The 22,547-nt window shown below is 40.9% G+C and overlaps 1 protein-coding gene across 1 annotated transcript in view; it reads left to right on the plus strand.

Annotated features, from left to right (window-relative positions):
* Positions 1-22,547, plus strand: part of GRIN2B (glutamate ionotropic receptor NMDA type subunit 2B) — a 413,432-nt gene that overhangs the window by 303,764 nt on the left and 87,121 nt on the right. The gene's annotated exons all lie outside the window — the stretch shown is intronic.

Genomic DNA, 22,547 nt, shown 5'->3' on the forward strand with positions numbered 1-22,547 from the left:
TTAGTATGGTATTGTCTGAATCATGACTTTGTTTTAAAGAAAGGTTATGCATGTACCATGTAACACATTTTGGTGAAGAAACCATGTCAGTGATACAATTTAGAAGTTGTGTCCTACACAGTACACTGGGAAGGCCTAATTTATGAGCAGGCAGGTGTGGATTTACAGTGATGAGGCCTGCATGCAAGTCTTTTCTCAGGCTCTCTCCCACTGCCAGCTAATCACAATGTCTGAAATTCTACCATTAAAAAAAAAATAACGCAAAAAAAAAAAAAATTCTACCATTAGAAATTATGGCCTAGATTTAATTCCCAGGTCCTCTACTAACCAGGCACCTTGTATAGTTCTCTTCACCACTTGCCCCCACTTTATCATCTGTAAAATGGGAATAATAATAGCACCCACCATTATCACAGGGTTGTTATGAGGATTCAATATTATTATACTAGTGGTTCAGTGCATGAAATTTGTGCAGGGTTGGGGGTGGTCTCCCTCAGCCCAGCCTTGCATCCTCTCTAATCTGGGACCCCAATCCCTAAACCAGCAGTCAGACATCCCTCTCGCAATCCAGGACCGCTAACTCTCACTGCTCACCTGCCTACCTTCCTGCCTGATCACTCCTAACCACTCTGCCTGCAGGTCTGCTCACCCCCAACTGACCCTCCTCTCCCCCCCCCCCACCATCAGCCTGCTTGCTTCCAACTGCCCCCCCCCCCCGACTTGCCTGCCCACCCTGCCAGGACTCTTATCAATGATGCTCAGAGGGAGGCCCTGGCCACCCAGCTGGAGCTCTGGGATCAAAGGCAGACTAGAGGCAGGTGTTTCCCACCCAGCTGGCACTCTGCCACTAATGCTGGCCCACAGGGAGGCCCTTCCCACCAGGCCTGGGCTCACCATTGATCCCCGCCCACACAGAGGCCCTGCCCACCCTGCTGGGGCTCTGGGATCAATGGCAGAGCAGAGGCAGGTGTTTCCCACTAGCCTGTGCTCTGCCATTAATCCCCACTCACAGGGAGGCCCTTTCCACCCAGCCTATGCTCTGTGATCAATTGCCACCCCCTGCCTGCCCTGCCCACCCTGCCAGTGCTCTGTGATCAATGCTGTGCAGAGGGAGGCCCTGGCCACCCTGCTGGGGCTCTGGGGTCAATGGCAGAGCAGAGGCAGGTGTTTCCCACCAGGACTGGGCTCACCATTAATCCCTGCCCTCAGGGAGGCGTGCTCACCAGTCCTGGGCTCTGTGATCAATGGCAGAGCAGAGGGAGGCCCTTCTCACCAGGCCTGGACTCACCATTGATCCCAGCCCATATGGAGGCCCTGCCCACCCTCCTGTGGCTCTGGGATCAATGGCAGAGCAGAGGCAGATGTTTCCCACCTGGCCTGCGCTCCACCATTAATCCCCAGACGGTCATCCAGAAGGTCTTCCGGTCTAATTAGCATATCACCTTTTTATTAGTATAGATGTAAATGACTTGAAAAGGTGCCTGGCACATAGTAGGCATTCCACAGGTATTAGCTTTTATTATTGTTTCTGATTCCTATTCAAGTACAAATGGTCCTGAGAGTAATGCCATCATGGTATTTCTCAAAGTGTGTTCTGCAGGACCCTGGTCCCTTGAGATGCTTTACTGAAAAATGGTTCTGCAGATAAATAAGGTTGGGAGATGCTACCTACTCTTTCTCATCCTGAGAGATTCTCAGAACATGTTAGCATTTGAAGGTTCAGAGGTATATTTTAGCAAAGACAAACAAACATTTTATATTATTTAACTTGTCACTTCCAAAAATTATTTTAACACAACACCCCTTTGTTCCTGAAATTCATATTCTGTGAAACACGTTGGGAAACATTGATTTAAGGCAATTTCTACAGACTCCATGGACGGAGAGTCTGAGAGCAGGCTTTAAGATGTCAGTGTGACACTGACTAAGATGGAAACCAAGTTATGTATTTCGACAGAGTAGCCAGGAAAAGAGGCCAGAGATCAACTTGAAATTTATGGCCTTGTTATAGAGAGCCCTGGACAGATAGTATATGACTGCTCACCTGTGAAACTGGGCATATGTAACTCAGGTAGTGGAACCTCAGACTTTATTCTTCAAATTGAAAGACCTCCATCTGTCATGTTTTTCCTCCTTTCAGGGACAGTATAAGGCTTACATTATGCCTCGTGTTCTTGATTAAAGTTGCCCTCCTTCCTCTGAGTTATCATTTGTTCAGAAATGGTTGTTCCCTGGGCTCCTGCTCTTCATCCCAATCAAGCTGATTTTCACTGCTGCTGTAGAGACAAAATAATTTAACAAGTATGCTGGGACCCTCGTGTATAATAGGCACTTCTGTACATCTCCAGAAGAGGAGCTATTAATAACTGAGGCTTCAGGCATGGATCGGAAGGCATCCAGCTGGGGTAGCTTTTGTGCGGTAGACTCATGATTACTGTCTCAAGTATGGGGCATCTCAAACTGTCCTTTCTTAAAGAGACACCACTTACTGTCACTCGTGCTGACTTCTCTTCCTTAAGCTGGAATCTGAGGCCTGTGGTTCCCACCCCTTTCCAAAACTAGATTCTCATCCCTGGAATTTGGTTCACCCCCCCCCCTTTTTTTTTAATCACTTCTAACTTTATTCTAGCTCTTGAATGTATTCCTTACTTTTTCTATTATCCAGGAACAATATGGTTGTGATTTTATATATATATATATATATATATATATATATATATATATATATATATATATAATCTTCTTGATTCTTGATTCCCACATTTGTCCATTCAGATCAGCCCTTAAACTTGGATGCAGAATAGGCTTCCTAAAGCATAATTCTGATTATGTTTTTTATTTGTCCAAAGCCCACTCAAAGGTTCTGTGGTTTATGATTGGGTCTAAACTTTACTCTTTCATTCAAGGCTCTGGTCTACCTTCCAACTCCTATCTTTCTCTTTTTCTTTGTTTCCTGTCTACCATCAAGCTATGCTGGACTCCTCCCTGTCCTGAAAGTGTGCCCTTATATGTACAACATGTCATGATGTTTTCTTTTCCTGGATGAATTGTACAATCATACAAATAATAACCAGCCTTTGAAACTCAATTAAAATGTTGCTGTCTCCTTCCCTGATCTTTGACCAAAATTTAATCTTACTCCCTCATCTCTTGCAGCATTTGCTCATATCTCTGTTGTAACACTCATCACATCTGCCTGTGTTAGGGCTGTGTATATGCATGCTTCTGGTGGCCAGAGGATGTCTTTTATTGTGTCCCCACAGCAGCCAGGGAGAGTGTGTTACATTGAACAGTTCAATAAATATTTGTCCAATCAATGAGAACCACTACATAACACAAGAGTCTAAAATCCATCATTAAGAATCCAAGTTTATGCTATTGCCCTTGATACAGTAGCTGGGTTTTTGATACTTCTGGTGATGGTTGGAAATAAGATCTGTGTGTAGGCTGAGTTTTCATAGATTATACTTTAAATATACTAATGGAACTTATTATTTAAAGAAATTCTGTAGTTAATCATTTTGAAAAGAATTTGGAAAGGAGTTGAAATCACAGAATAGAATATTTTCATATTGACTTGGTTAAATCAGGGAACACTGTTGGGGAGAGATCTTTAGTGTTCACTGAGTTCACAGAGCCACACAAGTGCTAAACTAGGAGGCTCCTGTTAGGGCTCTCTGGTGGGCAGGAAGGGGTGGCAGGAGACAGGCACAGTTCCAGGGCATGTCTAAGATGTGGTGAAATCACACTGTGGGAAGTTGAACCTTTTCTTCCACAGTAACCCAAGCCCCAGCATTGTCTTGCATTCTCAGAATTCCTGATACCACTACTGCAGGTCCTTCCTTGTGGTCCAGGGGAGATTTAGTATCTGTGGTCTCCAGAGAGTCAGGCACCAGGGTAGGATCTTATAGTGAGGAAATGGATACTGGGAAGATAACTTGGGGTAGTGAACACACAATACACTGTTCTGATGATATGTTGTAGAATTGTGTATCTGAAACCTGTATAATTGTGTTTATCAGTGTCACTCCAATAAATTCAAAGAAAGGGGGAGGGGGAAGGAGATAAGCAGGAAAGGAATCTAGGTTTGTAGAAGAAACATTGGCTAGGAGACTGGACTCTCAGCCATGCTCCTAACTGGCTGTGTGACCCACTCTTCTCACTTTTCTAGATCTTTCTTTCCTGGTGTCTAAAATCAAGGTATGAGGTTAAGAAGATTTGTAGGGTCCTTTCCAGCTCTAACTTCTGGGATTAAAAATCCACATTGTAAACAGGCACTTGGAATGAAAATCAGGTGAGAGCTGGAGCATACAAAATAAATCTGTGTCTGTTTTTAAGGACAGTAGCTCCCAGGACAAAGCATAATTCTTGCCAATTAAATAAACATCACCTCATCAGAAGGCCTTCCCTGTTGCCACCCAGGCACTCTATCACAACAGTTTATTTTAATTTTAATTGTCTTCAATATATTTATTTTCTGATGTTTGCTCATTTGACTGCTGTTTGTTTATTGCCTATCTCTTCACACTAGGATGAAGACTTGATGGGAACAAGGATCTAGTTTTTGCTTCCTCTGGTTCTTACACTAAGAAGAGTGGACACTTGAGAGATAATTGTTAAATAGATGAAGAATCCATAGGCATAGGAGATTTAGAGTATTGACCAGCCACTTTACTTCTACACGAAAGTCTGGTATAGATAGAGTGGTTTACTGAAGGGAGTGTGAGAGCAGGTATGGTGCCTGCCTTCAGAGTGAGTGCTCTGATTGCCAGCAGAGGATTGGTGGACAGTCTTCAGTGGGCTCGCTGTCCAGTGGATGCAGGCCTGACCACGGTTAGCAAGCAGGTCCAAGAAGGCGAACATGTGATGGGATTTCATAGGATTTTTAAAAGTAGTCTGAAAGGTACTATGTTATAAATGTGGCTTATTTCAAAAGACTTGAAGTCCTGGCAACATAGTCTATGGGACTGAGTATGGCTTTGGAAATCAGAAAGAGTCCAGTTCATGTGGACATTTATCAGCTATATAAACTAAGCCACTGATATTACCTGAATCTCTTTCCATCTTGTAAAATAGGGCTTTATGTAAGGCTGTTATAAGATTAAAGAAGACTTTATAGTAAATCAACAGTTAGTAGTGACTGAAATATAGCCAATATCCAACAAATATCATTTGGTAGTTCCTACTCTCCTAGTGTAATTTTTTAAGGTAATTTACTCATGGCTTAAAGTCAAATGGTATTAAAAAATGTCAAATGGCCCAACTGGTATGCCTCAGTCTTTGAGCATTGACACATGAACCATAAGGTCACAGTTTGATTTTCGGTCAGAGCACATTCCAGGTTGTGGGCTCAGTTCCTAGGAAGGGGTGAACAAGAGGCAGCCAATTGATAATTCTCTCTTATCATTGATCTTTCTGTCTCTCTTTCTTCCTCTCCATTCCTCTCTGAGATCAATAATATATATATTTAAAAAGAATGTCTCCTTATCATCTGTGATCCTTGTTCCTTCAGGCCTCTGCTAGAGCAGTTATTATTTCTAATGTCTCATCTATTCACTCTGAAAATACTCCAAGCACATACAAATTTTGTATATGAACTCACCAACCTTTAAAAAACAAAACAAAAAAACAACAAGTAGTACCAGCTCTTGTGAACCTTTGATGGAGATGTGATATAAGAAGCCACTAAGGAGGTATAGAGGTGCAGCTAACATAGCAATGGGATCTCTAGATCAGCTTATGTTCACAGAAAGCCAGTACCTCACTCTGGTATGTAGGAATGTGGAAAACAACATTTAAAAAGGAATGTGCACACACACACACACACACACACAGAGGCATAGCATGGTAAGTTGGAGTGGTGAAAATTAATTGTGTGCAGGGTAGATTCATTTGTAATTGGGGAATGGCTTAATAAACTTGCATTAAAAATAGTCTGGCACCAAGAAGCAGTTCCAACAAGCATTCAGGCTTCTGTCTCTATCAAAGCCTCTCATGATTTGCTTCATTGCTACTGCTCTCTGCTTCCATTTAAATGATCCTAAAATAGGGATAATAAAAATGAAATGCAGTGGGGGTGTGTTCTGGGTAATGACTTCAAGAAATGATGATGGTGCATTTTCAGACTATAAGATGTAAACAGGCCTTAAAGGGACTGTCTGGGCCAGAATAGTAGAAGGATAGGCAAGGTTTCCATCTCTGCTTATCTTTGCCCCAAAGAGGCAAAATATGTACTTTAGAAGCCCACTCCCTCTTCCCTGCCTCCACCTACCAGAAGATGGCCTTCCTTGCATAGGTCATGCTTGGGTCATTCTTTGGGTTCCACAATTCTCAGCTATCATTTTAGGCTTGCATTACCCAGGAGATAGCACTAACTCCAGGTATTGGTGCTCTAGTGATACTAGCACTGAAGGACTAGGGCAGTGGTCGGCAAACTGAGGCTTACAAGTCTCAGTTTGCCACTCTGTTGACTAATGAGTTTACCAACCACTGAGATAAGGGCTTAATGGCAAGGAACAACAACAGCCTGTAATTATTGGAATCGAGAGTGTAGGTCAGTGTTCAGCAAACTCATTAGTCAAGAGCGGCAAACCATGGCTCTCGAGCCGCACTTTGCCAACCACTGGACTAGGGTGACCCATTTGGTGATAATACAATAGAAGTCAATCACTGCTATGACATATTCCTCTTGAAAGCCATTGACTGGCAAAATAAAACAGTCTTTTCATCCACTCACAAGACTATATGCACACACACACACACACACACACATGCAGACTCGCTCATGTACAAATGGACAGACTGCTCATAAACACAGGGACCACATCTGTTTAGCTTTCCACTATCTGTCTGTGCCTAGCATAGTGCAAGACTGTAAAGTTAGCCAGTAAGTATTTGGTGATGCCCAAACACACTTGTACAAGCCATGTTCTGCTCCCAGCCTCATAGGAGAAGCTAGAGGATAGCCCTGCTTTCTCCAGACACTGTGGAAGGTGTCTGAGAGGTGAAACAGAAGCTCCTCAAGCTTGAAATGTTTGTTCTGGATCTCCTGATACTGCCATTGGACAACATGCTATTTTTTGCTGACTTAGAACTGAGTACTAATATGCATTATTGGATTAAGGGATTATAAAACAGGATCCTTGGAGAAAGTCTGTGGGAATTGGGGTCATTAAGGGGGGAAAGAAAAGCACTGACATGATGTGACATACTCTCCTTAAATGTATAAAGAATTATTATTCCAAAGGTTAGGGTCAGCTGTTCACTTTCTCCTCTGAGACAGAACCAGAGTGGGTGGGCTTAAGATAAAGCAGAGGGGATTTATAGGGAAAGTTTCTTAATAGAGAGATGTGTTGAGTAGCAGAAATATTAACAGCAAGAGGGATGACATAGAATATGTTCTTATCACTCTGTAGTGTACAGTCCTGCCCCCAAACCAAATACATGAACTATATGATGTTGAGAGTTTTTCTTCCTCTCTTTTCTCCCCTTTCTTTTCTTCTCACACGTAATTATTGAGCACTTACCATGAGCCACCATCAGATTAATGTTATAGTTTACCTAGTGTCTGAGGGCCAGGGAAAGGACACTGCAAGGAGAAGACTGCTTATTATGACACTTAACATTTCTAAAACCTAGGTTGATTGTTAAATTTTATTATTTGGCATGGAATAATAATTGGGTGGTTGTTTCATATTGCTTGATTAGTAAGGCTCTGCTCATAAACATTTTCTTTATGATGATGACTTACAGACAGGGTACCAGATTACATATTTTTGGCTATCTTTCTAAGTTGTAGTTATCATAAGTTCTCACATCCAAGAGTCCCATTCTTCTTATTCCCTGAGCTTCTTTGCCTACACTGGTTTTGGGGTTCCAGAAAAAGATCACTGGGGGGCAACACCTGGGAATAGGAGATGTGCCCTTAACCCACAAACTCTCAGCAGGTCTGTTAGACTTAATCCATAAAGTGCAGCTCTACCTCCATGTACGATTGTAAAATAATTTGAAGAGAAGAGCAGGATGTAATGATGGAATAGACTTCAGAAATCTCATTTCAGAAAGGCTGGTTGTCTTTGTATGTTTGTCATGAGCCACTAAATGAGGGATAAAACAACAAGATAATATTGGTTGGCTCTACTTTTGAAACCTGCACAAGCTGATGGGGAGAAAAAACAGAGTTGAACCCAGAGACTGGAGTTCTGACTTAACATTGACTTAAGGAAACACGGTAAAGAGGAATTCAATGTGTGAATTCAATGTGATGCAATAAAACTGGGAACATAATACAGGATGGGGAATAAGTAGGTTTAGAGTTCTGAGTACATGAAACATGGAGTTTATTCTTGTATTATTATTAATTTTGTGTTATTTTCCCATACGAACTTTTGCTCCACCCTGTATGTGAACAGTTTGCAATCTGCTTTTCCCCCTATTATTATATGATAGACCTTTTTCTCTTTTATGAATATTATCCAGAAGCATGAAACTTAATGACTACCTAATAGTCCATTATTAGGATAGATCATGCTTTCCCAGGCTGATCCCTCATGATTAGATATTCATATGTATGTTACACAGAGACTCTGCTTCTCATATGAAAACAATTTCTGAGTTTTTGATAGTCCAACTTTGATACCATAAAACTGCTTTTTAAGGCAATAAGTTTTGGCCACTTTCTTTGTTATCTAACATCCCTGAATGTTAAAAAGACAGTCTTTAATTTGAGAATTACTTCAGTTATATGCTGTCACTAGCAACCAGTGGACACATATGCAGTTGGTGGGGAAGGCGTTCCTCTGTGATTCCTGGTCTTTAGTCACGGAGGATTTTTCCTTTTCTGGCCTTTTGATTGGATGTGCTGTCCTCTAACTTTGCTGATGACAATATTTTCTCTTTGGTAGTTACATTACACAGAGAAAGGGATTGGCTATGTGTTCTGTGTCTGCAAATTTTATCATATGGAACTACTTTCTTGAGGATCAGAGGCTTGTAAAATTCAGGCTCATGTTCCCAAGAAACTAGTAGGGATCATGTTTGATGTGACATTCCTTTTGGTGCTATTTCTTTTCTTTCTTTTTAAAAAATATTTTTATTTAACTTCAGAGAGCAGAATTAGAGGGAAAGAGAGACAGAAACATCAATAATGAGAAAGAATAATTGATCAGCTGCCTCCTGCATGCCGCACACTGGGGATCAAGTCCACAACTCAGGTATGTGCCATGACAAGGAACTGAACCGTGACCTCCTGGTTTGTTCATAGGTTGATGCTCAACCACTGAGCCACATTGGCCAGGCTTTTCTGGTGCTATTTATATTCTTTCTGCCACAAGTGACCCAGGAAGAAGGGAGAGCAATCCCCTTTTCTTACCAGTGGGTACAGCATGTGGCTAACTCACATACCCACAGACTGACTGGGACTTGATAGCAGGTATTCTTTTCATATCTTTATGTATTCCCCACTAAACAACCTACCCTGTGCATATCCTATGTAATAAAAGAGTAATATGCAAATTGACCATACCTCTGATACACCCACAAGCCATGACCACCAGCCAATCAGGAATGGGTATGCAAATTAACCCAACCGAGATGGCTGCAGCCACAGAACGAGCAGGAGGCTTGGGTTTCCTGGCAATGAAGGAAGCCAAGCTTCCTGCACACCCTGGCTGGCCCAGGCCTCTCCTGAAGGCTACAATGTTTCAATTATAGAAGATAAATAAAACCCAGATGCCAGGGCCTCCACTTGGGTCGCAAGGGGACGTGGCCAGCCTGCAAACCACCACAGGCCCCTCACCCAGCCTATCCCATGCCCCAAGGGAACCCCCACCCTGATCCAGGACACCCTTCAGGGAAAACCAGCTGGCCTGCACCTATGCACCAGGCCTCTATCCTATCTAATAAAAGAGTAATATGTAAATTGACCTTCACTCCAACACACAAGATGGCTGCCCCCATGTGGTCAAAAATGGCTGCCCCTATGTGGACACAAGATGGCCACCACAAGATGACCAGCAGGGGAGGGCAGTTGGGAGGGATCAGGCCAGCAGAGGAGGGCAATTGGGAGGGATCAGGCCAGCAGGGGAGGGCACTTAGGGTTGATGAGGCCTGCAGGGGAGAACAGTTGGGGGTCACCAAGCCTGCAGGGGAGGGCGGTTAGAGGAGTAATTAGGGGGTGATCAGGCTGGCAGGCAGAAGCAGTTAGGGTCAATCAGGAAGGCAGGCAGGCAAGCAGTTGGGAGCCAGCAGTACCAGGATTGGGCCTAAATGGGCAATCAGACATCCCTCAAGGAGTCCCAGATTGGAGAGGGTGCAGGATGGACTGAGGGACATACCCCCCTGTGCATGAATTTCATGCACTAGGCCTCTAGTATTAATATAATATTGACATTTTGTGGGATCTCAAGTTTTACATTAAAGTATAATATCTGAATGTTCTTCATATACAAGCAAGCCTCTGCTGGCCTAGCACCAGGAGATCTTCTACTGTAAGGTTTTCCTATAGTAATGATGGATTTGTACTAGTCCACGCACAGTCTCTCTCCATAATCCCTGTTTATGAGAGCTGGCCAGGAACAGGGTAAAAGTAATTCATGTACACAGGGAGAGAGGCTCTGACCTCGGCATGTTAACTCTGTTAATAGGACTGCAGAACAAGATTTGAAAGGAAGTGTTGGCCACTTAAGACAATAAATTGTCTTTAAGGATTAAAGCTATTAATAAAAAAATGGATATAAATCTCATACAATAGCCATAGATCTCAGATTATTTGGGGAGATTGTATTATTTCTTCTATTAGCTTAATTATGTTCATCATACACATATACACATCACATCACATTCAGGGGAGTTAGGGACGAGAGAGAGAGAGAGAGAGAGAGAGAGAGAGAGAGAGAGAGAGAGAGAGAGAGAGAGATAAGAAATCTTAAAGTCACTTGGAAGCTGTCACCTCACCTGTGATCCAGGGTCCAGGTGTTCCCTGCCCATGGAAAACATCCGACTGCTGCTTCTCAAGGCATTTCAGGTCACAGCTCCATCAGCTAAATCTTCAGAAGGTTTAGATGTAAAGTGAATCTGTGCCAGGGGAGCAGTGAGTGGAAAAATGTGATCCTGGGGAGGCAAATGCAGAGGAAAAGGGCGCACATAGAGGGCAGTGGTCCAGAGAGGGAGAGACTTTAAGGGGAAGAAAACCATTCTTCATGCCATGCTTGCCAGGTGCTCAGCATCCCTATTTACACCAGCCTCCTCTAGGTATCCTTCCACGTTCTTCTACTTCACGGTTTGGTGCAGTAGATCTTCTAAGATCACTGTTTTCAGCTATTCTTAGAATAATGTGTGCCAGTTTTCTTTATTCATCCCATAGGGAAGGGAGCTTGCTGGCAAAGGAACAGAATATCAACCCTCAAGAAGAATTTCTGGTGGATAGTTAAGCCACATCAGCATTCTCTTTATAGACTAGTGAAAATTTCTATTTTCCCAATAGGAGCTGGGAAAGATGTACGATTCTTGAATAGTCTATCTAGCTGGAGATTAAGGGATTTTAAAAAGATTTGGCCATTATCACATCTTACATTTATATAACACCTTACTAACAATATGATTAAAAACTTTAGTATATATAATCTTGTTTTGATTCCTATCTTTTGGAAATACTTGTATAAATAAGTAAACTGAGGCTCAGAGAGCTCTCATGATTTGCTGAAATTCATTCAGCTAAGCAGTGGCAGAGCTGGCTGGAGTCATTTACATCTAGCTCCATTTAAATCCAGGATACTTTGTGTCTTAACACACAGAGTATGAGGGCACAACTAGGCTAATAGGGACAAAGTACAGCAATCTCAGTGGGAATAAGTTTGTAGACTAGAAGACATCACATCCTGGAAACATGTGGGTCCCATCATGTAAGAGTTTTTAAACTAAGTATTAAGAAATGATCTTAATGGGGCAAGGAGAGTAGTTAGCCCAGACAGTTATTGGCTGTTTCAGTGTAACATTTTCCTGAGATTAACAAAAATGAAAAATGAAGCAGGGAGGGAGGCAAGAAAGATAAAGACAGCAAAAAAGCTTTCCTGTATCCCCTATATCCCTATACCCTCTCACTCTCTTTTATTAAACACACTCTCCTTTCAGTTGAGAACAAGAACCTATCTCCTCAAATCGTGAGGAAAGATCTTTCTTTCAGTAACAAAGGTCATAACTACCTATAAAAGCAGCTGTCTAGGCCCTGATTGCACAGAATGATAACTCTAGGAAAGAGTTATCTTCTGCCTTAAAGCTCCTCTAAAATGCAGCCACCACTGCAGCCACTGTAGCCATAGAGCCCTGTTGATCAGACATCTGCTGGAGATGCAGGTAAATGCAGAAACACCAGGGGGAATTTAAAATAGTTGACCTACAAAACAGTCCTTAAATCTGAGGAGGAGAGTGATGTGAAATTTTAACTTTGTTTTTCATAAAACACAACCAGCCAAATATTTTGTGAACTCGATTAGCTAAGAGAGAGAAGTTTTGAGATTTCATAAAAATAGGTGAAGGTTCATTTATATACACAGAGTTGTCAGTTTATTATGATCTCTGAATGCATAATAATCTGGCCATTCAGTGTATTTTTATCTCAAACTAGAGGCCCAATGCATGAAATTCGTGCAAGGGGTTCAGCCCTTGCAGCCTCAGCAGCTGCCTTGGCCCTCACAGCCCCAGCTTCATCCTGAAGGTCATCCAGAACGACTTCCAGAAGGTTGTTTGGCTGTCCAGTCTAATTAGCATACAATATTATGCTTTTATTATTATATTAATAGATGGGTACCAAAAATATTCTAGACTTTTGCTGGAAATCAACCACCTATTTGCCCTGAGCTTTCTATTAGCCAAAGGGGAAAATTGATCAGGTGCATGTCTTACAATATCTTTGATATCAAATAAATTAGGTACTAAGAGAAGTACACTGAGTGGCCAGATTATTATGCGTTCAGAGATCATAATAATGTGGCCACTCAGTGTATTTATGATAGAGAGTAGGAGCAAAACTCAACAAATAAGAACACTGATCTTCTGTGATTCATCATTTTCATTTCATATTTCTCTAAGTGTGATTGTGGGTTTCACTGTGTGTGTATGAAATAATTTAAGAGGGATACATATCTTTTATTTAAATAACCATCTATTTATTTTTATAGTTATTTTATGTTTTTGGCTAGTGTCCCATCTCATATTTACAATGATATGAATACTTTTAATGTATTTTTAAAAGGAAGGTTATTTCATCTATTAAGTAAAAATAGTATAGGTGATATATATATATAATTTGAATTAGTATTTTGGTTTCTTTGGATGAATTCCCAGAAGTAGAATCATTGGGTCATAAGGCAGTTCATTTTTAATTTTTTGAGGTAACTCCATACTCCTTTCCACAGTCTGCATTCCCACCAACAGTGCATGAGGGCTCCCTTTTCTCCACATCTTAGCCAACACTTGTGGTTTGTTGATTCTGATAGGTGTGAAATGATATGTTATTGTGGTTTTAATTTGCATTTATCTGATGGTTAGTGACAATTGAGCACTGTACCTCTATGTTCATTGAAGCATTATTTATAGTAGTCAAGATTTGGAGGCAGCCCAAGTGTCCATCAGTAGGAATGGATAAAAAAACATTTACACAATGGAATACTACTTTGCCATAAAAGAGGAAGGAAGTTTACTCTTTGCAATTGTATGGATAGACCTGGATAACATTATGCTAAGTGAAATAAGCCAGTCAGAGAATGATAAGTACCATATGATTTCACTCATATGTGAAATTCAATTAACAAACTGAACTACCAAGCAAAATAGAGACAGACTCATAGATAGAGAGCAGGCAGACAGCTTAGGGGGCAGGGGAAGATGGAGGGATGGAGGCATTGAGCAAAAGAGAGAGAGAGAAAAAAAAGAGGGAACTCATGGACCCAGACAACAGTGTGGTGATTGCAAGGGCTGAGTGGGGGGAGGTAGAAGAGGGCATAAATGGTAATGAAAAAAAATAAGATAAAGTTTCAAATTCTTTTTTCCTAAGATTACTTGCATGACCTTTAGTTTAAAATCTCTGTAAAATCCTACATAAATGTTAAAATAAAAAATAGTAACATAAAATAAAAATAGTGTAGGTGGTACACAGATGTGGCAAAAATTGTTACAGTGGTACATAAATGAGTGAAATTTAGAATATGCTCCCACAGATAAAGTGTGCTTCCAATCCTTGCTCTTAAGACAGGGCATTCAAACCCACCCTCCCATCTTTCCCCTCTTCACCTCTGCATTTAGCTTAACACACCAGTGTAACTGCAGCCAACCCTTCTCTAACACCTCTTGTACTTTTGTGCCTACGTACCCTGGCTTATGCTTTCCCTTTAACCTTGGGTTATTGAACTGTTCAGTGAGGCATAGTTTAAAAGCTAAGAGGCTTTCTATCTTACCTCTGCTTAACACAGTGATTTATCTGAAGAAATGTAAATAGATGTTGCTCTCCCTTTCTGTGATTCAGTTTCCTCATCTATACCAGGTAAAAGAGGAAGAATAATTACTGTCTACCTCAAACTGTTGCTATAAGGAATAAATAACATTTATTTTTGTTTATATATTTATTTATATATTATGTTTAATTCATGTAAAACTCTTAGCATAATATCTAGCATGTAGCAAGTGTTATGCAGTTGTTCAGTTAGCTCACTTGAATGTATTTTAAACCAATGATAATACAGTTGAAATTGTGTCCAGAAATAAGAAAGTGGAAGAAAATGATCACAAAACAGAATTGGTTTGGCCTGAAGCTAGGAACAGCAAATAGAATTCTCAACGTGCTTGGTGATAAATAGGCAATAAGCAAGCTTTCTTCCTCTATATATGAACAAGTTTTTGCATAGGAATTACAAAAATTAAGTCTTACAATAAGAAAATGATGGCAAAGTCTACGACACTACACAGCAGTCTGTGTTTGGGTCCATCCTCAGAAATCAGGGAGTTAAAACCCTCAGCTTAGATTTAGTATGTTGTGGGTTCTCAGTAACCATTAAGGATCAACCAAACATACAGTAAGCAATAATGACAGTTTATGAAACCTTGTAATGCGTCCTTGTGCCATTAGATCTCCTTGGGTTCCTTTCATGCTTATAAACTACCACTTTGTGGTTGAAAATAAAGAACTTCCCATCTCCCCTTTATTACTTCCTTATTGTGTGGTGGGTAGATTGGCCCACAGCCATTAAAGCAAAACCTTCCACAAGGGAAAATGGTTTATGCCAAAAGATATGTCACAGTCTGGGTTGAATTTAAAGGAGATGATGGTGAAATGGAGAGTGAATGATAGTAACAATTGACACCTAAATAGTGTTTTACAGTTTTTGCCAGTGGTTCTCAAAGTGTAATCCCTGGACTAACAGCATCAATATCACCTGGGAATTTATGTGAAGAGTCAGTTCTCAGGTCCCACCCCAGACACTCTAGGGCTAAGGGTCAACAAAATGAATTTTGACCTATAAAGCACAGTCATTTCCCTTTCATGAAGAGAAGTACCTATGAATGGATATTTAAGACTGCCACCCTGTCATTGTTCTCTGTTCTCATTTTATTTCCCAGCCATTAACTTTAAAATAAAACTGAATCTTTCTCTCTCCAAAAGTGGAGGCCAGAGGCAAAAGTCCAGCAAGAAAGAGTTGAAGCCTGTCCCACTCACTCTAGGTCTGTTGTCTTCAGCAATTGCCATAGAAACTCCCTGATATTAGGCTGACTGTCTGGATTTATTCATCCAGTAAATATTCCCCGAGCCCCCGTTAGGTGCTAGGCACTGTTCTGGATATTGGAGGAATAGAACTAAATAAGACTAACAAGTTTCCTGTCTTCAAGGAGTGGTGAGGAGAGTCAGACAACAAGCATATCAACAAATAAATAAATATGATCATTCTAGATGGCACCAAGTGCTTTTATGGTGGTCAGATAGGATATACTGGCTCTCAGACATGGCATGCCAGCCCCCACAGGGGGTTTTAAAATGGCTTTATTGTTTTAAATAAGTTGCCAGTTAAATTTTGAAGGATTTTTGTCCAATGGCTATTGTTAGAACTTTAATTGGTAACTTATTTATTTATAGGAAAAAAAGTTTCAATTCACTCCCATAGATTCTCTGTTTACACTTTACATTGATATTGTTTATTTATTTTTTGAATATATTTTATTGATTTTTTACAGGGAGGAAGGGGAGGGATAGAGAGCTAGAAACATCAATGAGAGAGAAACATTGACCAGCTGCCTCCTGCACGCCCCCCCCCTCACCGGGGATGTGCCTACAAACAATTTACATGCCCTTGACTGGAATCGAACTTGGGACCTTTTAGTGGGCAGACCAATGCTCTATCCACTGAGCCAAACCGGTTTCGGTGATACTATTTACTTTAAATACATAGAGTCTACAGATCTACTTCTTGAGCCACAGAGGAAATGTGTGTATATTTTATCTTCTTTTTTTCCCCCTTTCTACTAAGTTATAGAACTTGGGAATATGAATTTTTTTCTAACTTGGCACATTAGGGTATGAGCATTCCAATATTTATATTTCATTTTCCCAGAAAATCAAGAAGCATTAACTTTCATTTGTTTACTAAAAACTGATTGTATTTAGTAAGTTCCCTACCCTAACCTGCTATTTTAAATGAGCATGATATTAGCAGCTATTGTGGCAATTATGGTCTTTCCTCAGTTGTCTCCATTGAACCCTGTAGTCACAATGTAAGGTGAGGATGTTTAGGAAAAGTCATAACTAACAGTCCACAAACTGCTTTTGGATCATAGACATGTTATATGTGGCCTGAGAATAAATTTGTCATTTAGCACTTAGACATTTGGAAATTTCATTAGAACTGCACATTTCTGGATTTCATGAAAATGAACAACACTGGTTCATATTCCACAGGGTCACCCTGCGGATGGGGTGGGGGTGACCCTCTTTGGATGGAGTACATGCCCTCCAGTTCAACACAGCCCCAAGGTGTCCCAATACTTTTATTATTTACCTGGTTCTTATAGACTGAACTTTGCAACTCCCAGGATAGTGATGAGTTCAGGAAGATTCTATCCCTCCTTAAAATCTAAAATGTATACCTTGAAAATGAGTACATTCAGGCACGGGAAGTTAGATATTTATGGAGCTGACACAGCCTTTTGATTGCTGGCTGCAGTTCACCTTGGAGCCTCTGGGAGACCTCTGAGAATTCTGAGTGCTGTCTCCATGCATCAGGACACAGGGAAATCAGTTCTGTATTATCCAGAATCCCCCATTTCACCCTAGAATGGTAGAAGGCAAAAGACACACACATCCAAAGAGCTTTCTATGTGTCGGACAGTGAAATACAGAAATATATACGTTTCAAGCCTTAAAAGGTCTTAGGCATATGGAGGGTGTGAATTTGTCTTTTTTCTTCACAAAGTAACAAATTATTCTTTAGTGGGAGACTATCCTGGGAAGGCTTCATGGGCATGAGCTTTCAAGGGGAATATCAGTGATTCAAGGGCATTTACCTGGCAAAGAAAGGAAGGCATCAGCAGATGAAAAACTCAGCCAGGAGATCAGAAAAATGAAAGAAAGGGGGTGGGCAAATGAAAGGAAAGATGTGGAGTAGGAAAAACTGAAATTAGAAGTGAAGGCAGAACAAATGCCACATCTTAGGAACAGAAAACTGATTGCTGATAGCAGTTAAAGAGATAGTGGAGGAGTCTGAGTGGAGAGAGAGAGCAAGATGATTTCAGTCACGCTAGACTGATTAAATAAAGCAGAGAGAAAAAAGGGAAGAAGCAGAGTGAGTAGAGAGGAAGTTGAAGTTGTCCAGGCAGAAGAGCCACACTCAGATGAGATTCTGAGCCTTCAGGATGGAAGAAAAGGAGAGTTAATACTGAAAATAATGCATGTGCATCTTTCTCTTTTTGCAATACTAATAAGAGTGTAAAGGGGAGTGCTGGGTCTTTTTTTTGTTCTGAAGACAAGGTATTTTAGATCTCTTCCCCCCTCCCCTGCCCCAACTCCAGAAATTTGAACCACTCCATCTCAGAATGGAACTACCATGAGGATATGGAAAAATGGGAACCCTAGTACACTGCTGGTGGGAATACAGACTGGTACAGCCATTATGGAAAACTGCATAGTTTCCTCAAAATATTAACTATGGAATTGCCATTTGACCCAGTGATCCCACTTCTAGGAAAATATCCTAAGAACCCAAAACACCAATCAGAAAGAATATATGCACTCCTATGTTCATAGTAGTGGAATTTACAATAGCTAAGATCTGAAAACAGCCCAAGTACCCATCAGTAGATGAGTGGATAAAAAAAGTGTGATACATTTATACCATGGAATACTATGTAGCAGTACAAAAGGATAAGACAGCATGGAGGAACCTGGAGAGTATTATGCTAAGCGAAACATGCCAGTCAGAGAGACAAGTATCACGTGAACTCACTCATATATGGAATCTAATGAACAAAATAAACTAATAAACAAAATAGATCCAGAAATATAGAAATAGAGAACAGACTGTTGAATCTCCAAGGGAAGGCGAGGGTGGGTGGAAAGAGATCAACCAAAGAACTTGTATGCATATATGCATAACTCATGAACACAGACAATAAGGTTGTGAAGACTAGAAGGGGTCAATGGAGAAAGAAAGGGGACATATGTATTACTTTCAACAATAAGGATTAGAACAAATAGCCCTAGCTGGTTTGGCTCAGTGGACATAGCATTGTCCTGGGGACCAAAGGGCCCCATGTTCAATTCCAGTCAAGTTTGCTTGGTTTCAGGCTCCTCCCAGGCTGGGCCCTGGTTGGGGTGCAGGCAGGAAGCAACCAATCTATGTGTTTCTCTCACTGAGCCAAACCAGCTATGACTAAACAGTGATTTTAAATGTATTCCACACAAAATTCTGAGGCTCTTTTTCAGAACCAGAGGACTCCTGTTTCATCTGGAGTAATAAACCTCTCTTTTATGTAATAATTATTTTTCATTTGTGTCTGTTTCTTAAATTATAGTAATTTTTCATTAAGGAAAAGCTAATAAGATACAGCATGGCATAAAGAAGAAAATAAAATTCACCTCAAAGTCTACTACCCAGAGATAATTTCTGTTTACAGTTTGGTCCCTATCATTCAGTCTTTTCCTTCTGTATTCATATCCATTATAAATGTGCTTTATTAATATAAAGGCATATTTTTATAAAATTGAGATGGTATTATACATCCTGTTTTGTAATCTACATTTTCCTTTAACAATATGCTGAGTGGTATATTATAAATATAAAAATATAATTAAAATATAAAAATATAAGTAGGACCTAAAACATATAAATATGTATCTATCTATTTTTATTCATCTATTTATTACATAATTTTTAGTGTTATATATTATCCCAGTATTTAGAAACTGTCTGTTATGTATATAAGTTACAAAATTTATCCCTCAACTCCCACCCCCATCCACAGGTGTAAAGTATTGGCTATGACTCATTGGTCTGAGTGTGTTGACAATCAGAAGGTCTGTCATTGTTGGTGTTTGTGGTCGGTATTGTTTCATTCCTGAGGAACTGCTGGAGAGGGAACAGATGCTAACAGGTGTTTTGGAAGATGCCAGCACACCTGTCTGTGCTGGCTCTTCCCATATCACTGAATATGAACTCTGCTCCCTTCCTAAGCAAACACATCTCTTCCTGGACTGACATCATTGCAAATCTGTCTCTGGGTGCTCTTTTCTAAATGCCTTTTTAAACATGCTCAATAATAGATGAGCACCTGGGCCCTTCTCCACCAGGGAGAGCTTGGGCCATTTTCAGAACATGAAAAGCTAATTCTTGGAACATTCCCAATTCCCCAGGAGACCACTTTAATAACCAAGCGCTCCAGGACAGCAAGTGGTTTTCCTGGTGGGTCTTATTGCTCCATTTCCTCTTCAGGTTGCTTTTTCAATCTTGGACTCAACTTTCACTAAATCTCTGTAACCAGTCTGCTGGCAGGGACATTCCCAATCCCCTTCTCTGCCTTCCTTCTCTGTTCCACCTCCCCTCGCTGCTGCATGACTCAATTTGGTTCTAGAATTAGAGAAATAAGGAGTCCATTCCCCTGGGCTTGTCAAGTCCTGGCTCGGCCATCAATCTGCAGGGTGACCTTGGGCAAGCCACTTACTAATGCTGGGCTTCCATTTCCATGAGTATCAAACAAGAGGGTTGCGTTCAATCCCTAAGGTCCCTCCTAGTTCAGACAATCTGTGGTTACAAGTCCCCTTTTGGGTTTTCCAAAGTGTGCTATGGCATATTTTTAGTGACTACTAGTTATTCATTAATTAGCTATAAGAATTGTTTATTTTTAGGACTTTCCTTTGTAGATGAGGGAGCTCAGTCATTTGGTTCCTTGGGCTTTATTAACAGCTACCTTCCAGGAAGGGGGTTAGGAAGGAACTTAAATTTCTCCACTGTCATGCTTCTCTTGCCTCTTCAGTAACTTGCTGCACTAACGACCCAGAGCAGTCTTCTTTGGGACCTTGCTACTGAGCAATCAGAGAGAAACTTCTGACTCCTTCCTTATTCAATAGGATCATTTGTACGCCTTCATGAAGCAGAGAGATATTGGTGATTGGAATCAGAGACTGTCACAGTTGCATACACAGAGACCACCAAAGTCCCCGCTGTAAAGTATTATTATTTTTTTATTCTGTGTTTCTGGATATTGTTTTGCAAGTGACCACTTATCTCTTTCTCTGTGGTCCCCTTCCTCAAAATTGGAAATGATTTATAGGGCTTTGTTTTTTCCTTTTTATCATTTAAAGTCATTATTGTATTCTGGGACTAAATTGTATGTATGTTCACACTCTGGCTTACCATTTGTTCAACACATTTTAAATTAGTGCCTGTGGTGTTCTGGATTTTGCTCGCCAAGAAAGGAATGTGAGGGAAAATTGACAGATAGATGGAGAAAGAAAGAGAGAAATTAGAAAAAGTGAAGATACTCCAAGAGAAACTAGAAAAAAAGAGAAGGGATTTCTCCAAAGGGGTAAAGAACTGTGAAGACTCCACCCAGGGCAGAAAGCAGGAGAGAGGAAAGGCCTCAGAAGATGTAGGGAGTCACAACCCTAGTTTTCACCAATTCTTCTGCAGAAGATTCTCTAAAGCAGTGGGAACCCTGGCTGACAGATAATAAAGTGTAAGTAATAGCTATCTATAACTTTTACAGTAGGTCAATGTTTATAAGTCAGGCACTGTTCTAAGCAGATTACTTGTATTAACTCATATTACTCTTTTTAAAAAAAATATATTTTATTGATTTTGTACAGAGAGGAAGGGAGAGAGATAGAGAGTTAGAAACATCGATGAGAGAGAGTTATCGATCAGCTGCCTCTTGCATGCCCCCTACTGGGGATATGCCCGCAACCAAGGTACATGCCCTTGACCGGAATCGAACCCGGGACCTTTCAGTCCCCAAGCCAACGCTCTATCCATTGAGCCTAACCGGTTTCGGCTCATATTACTCTTTATAACATCCCTATGGTGTTGCCATTTAAGATGGAAAAACAGACCACACACACACACACACACACACACACACACACACACACACACACACAGAGTCATTAGGACCAGAGAGGTTTAGTAGTTTTCTGAAGATCACACAGCTAGGAAGTGGAGGAGCCAGGATTTTGACCTTGCAGTCAAATTCCAGAGACTCTCCTGACCACGCCATACCACTGAACATAACGTAGAGAAAGATCTGCTCCCATGCTGGTTCTGTAGGGAGTGCAGTGTGGATTCATGCGCACTGGCTCCTGAGTGTCTTGATGCCTGCTTCCCTTTCCCATCAATTCTTGCTGCTCTGAAATTTAAGCCTCATGCACAGTGTTTGTCAAATGTGTCCAGCTTTTTTGCTTTTGCCTCTGGCATTGAGTACAGTCATCGCTGGTTTGGATTTGTGGTTCTCATCTGAGCCGAGGCAGGTAAGAAGAACAAGCCTGAGCAAAGCCCTGGCATCTGGCCCGCAGGTTTGCTGGTATGCAGAAAGAGATATGAGCATTATGTGGCATTTGAATACCTTGGATATCTTATGCCAGGTAGTTTTCTTGATTGAATGGTGATTTCCTCAAAATGACATGCAACTAACTCCCCACTAATTTCTAATCTTTCCACATGTCTCAAAAGTGTAGTCCAACTAAACAAGTAATAAAACTGGCCTAATTTAGGTAATTGCCAATTTATTTTTATTTTTTTTGCTCAAGGGTGGTGAGGGGAAGGCTGTGGAAGCCTGAGGGTTTCAGTGCCACTTCTCAGTGGAAATATTGTTTCTTATTGTTCCTACTTTCCATGGGAACCTCTGTTTCTCTAGTTTGTAGGGAAGCAGCCAGAACTTGGGGCCAGATATTCATCTTCAACCTGAGAACTCTTTTTAAGCCTCTGGCTGGGCTTTGCAGAATTGGAGGCAAAGCTAGCTTTACCTCCTCTTATTGGTCAATGGTGAACGGATATGTCAGGACCTTATTTATCTGGACA

The sequence above is a fragment of the Pipistrellus hanaki genome (assembly GCF_964339955.1).
Source record: "Pipistrellus hanaki genome assembly, chromosome: 3".
Classification (NCBI taxonomy): Eukaryota; Metazoa; Chordata; class Mammalia; order Chiroptera; family Vespertilionidae; genus Pipistrellus; species Pipistrellus hanaki.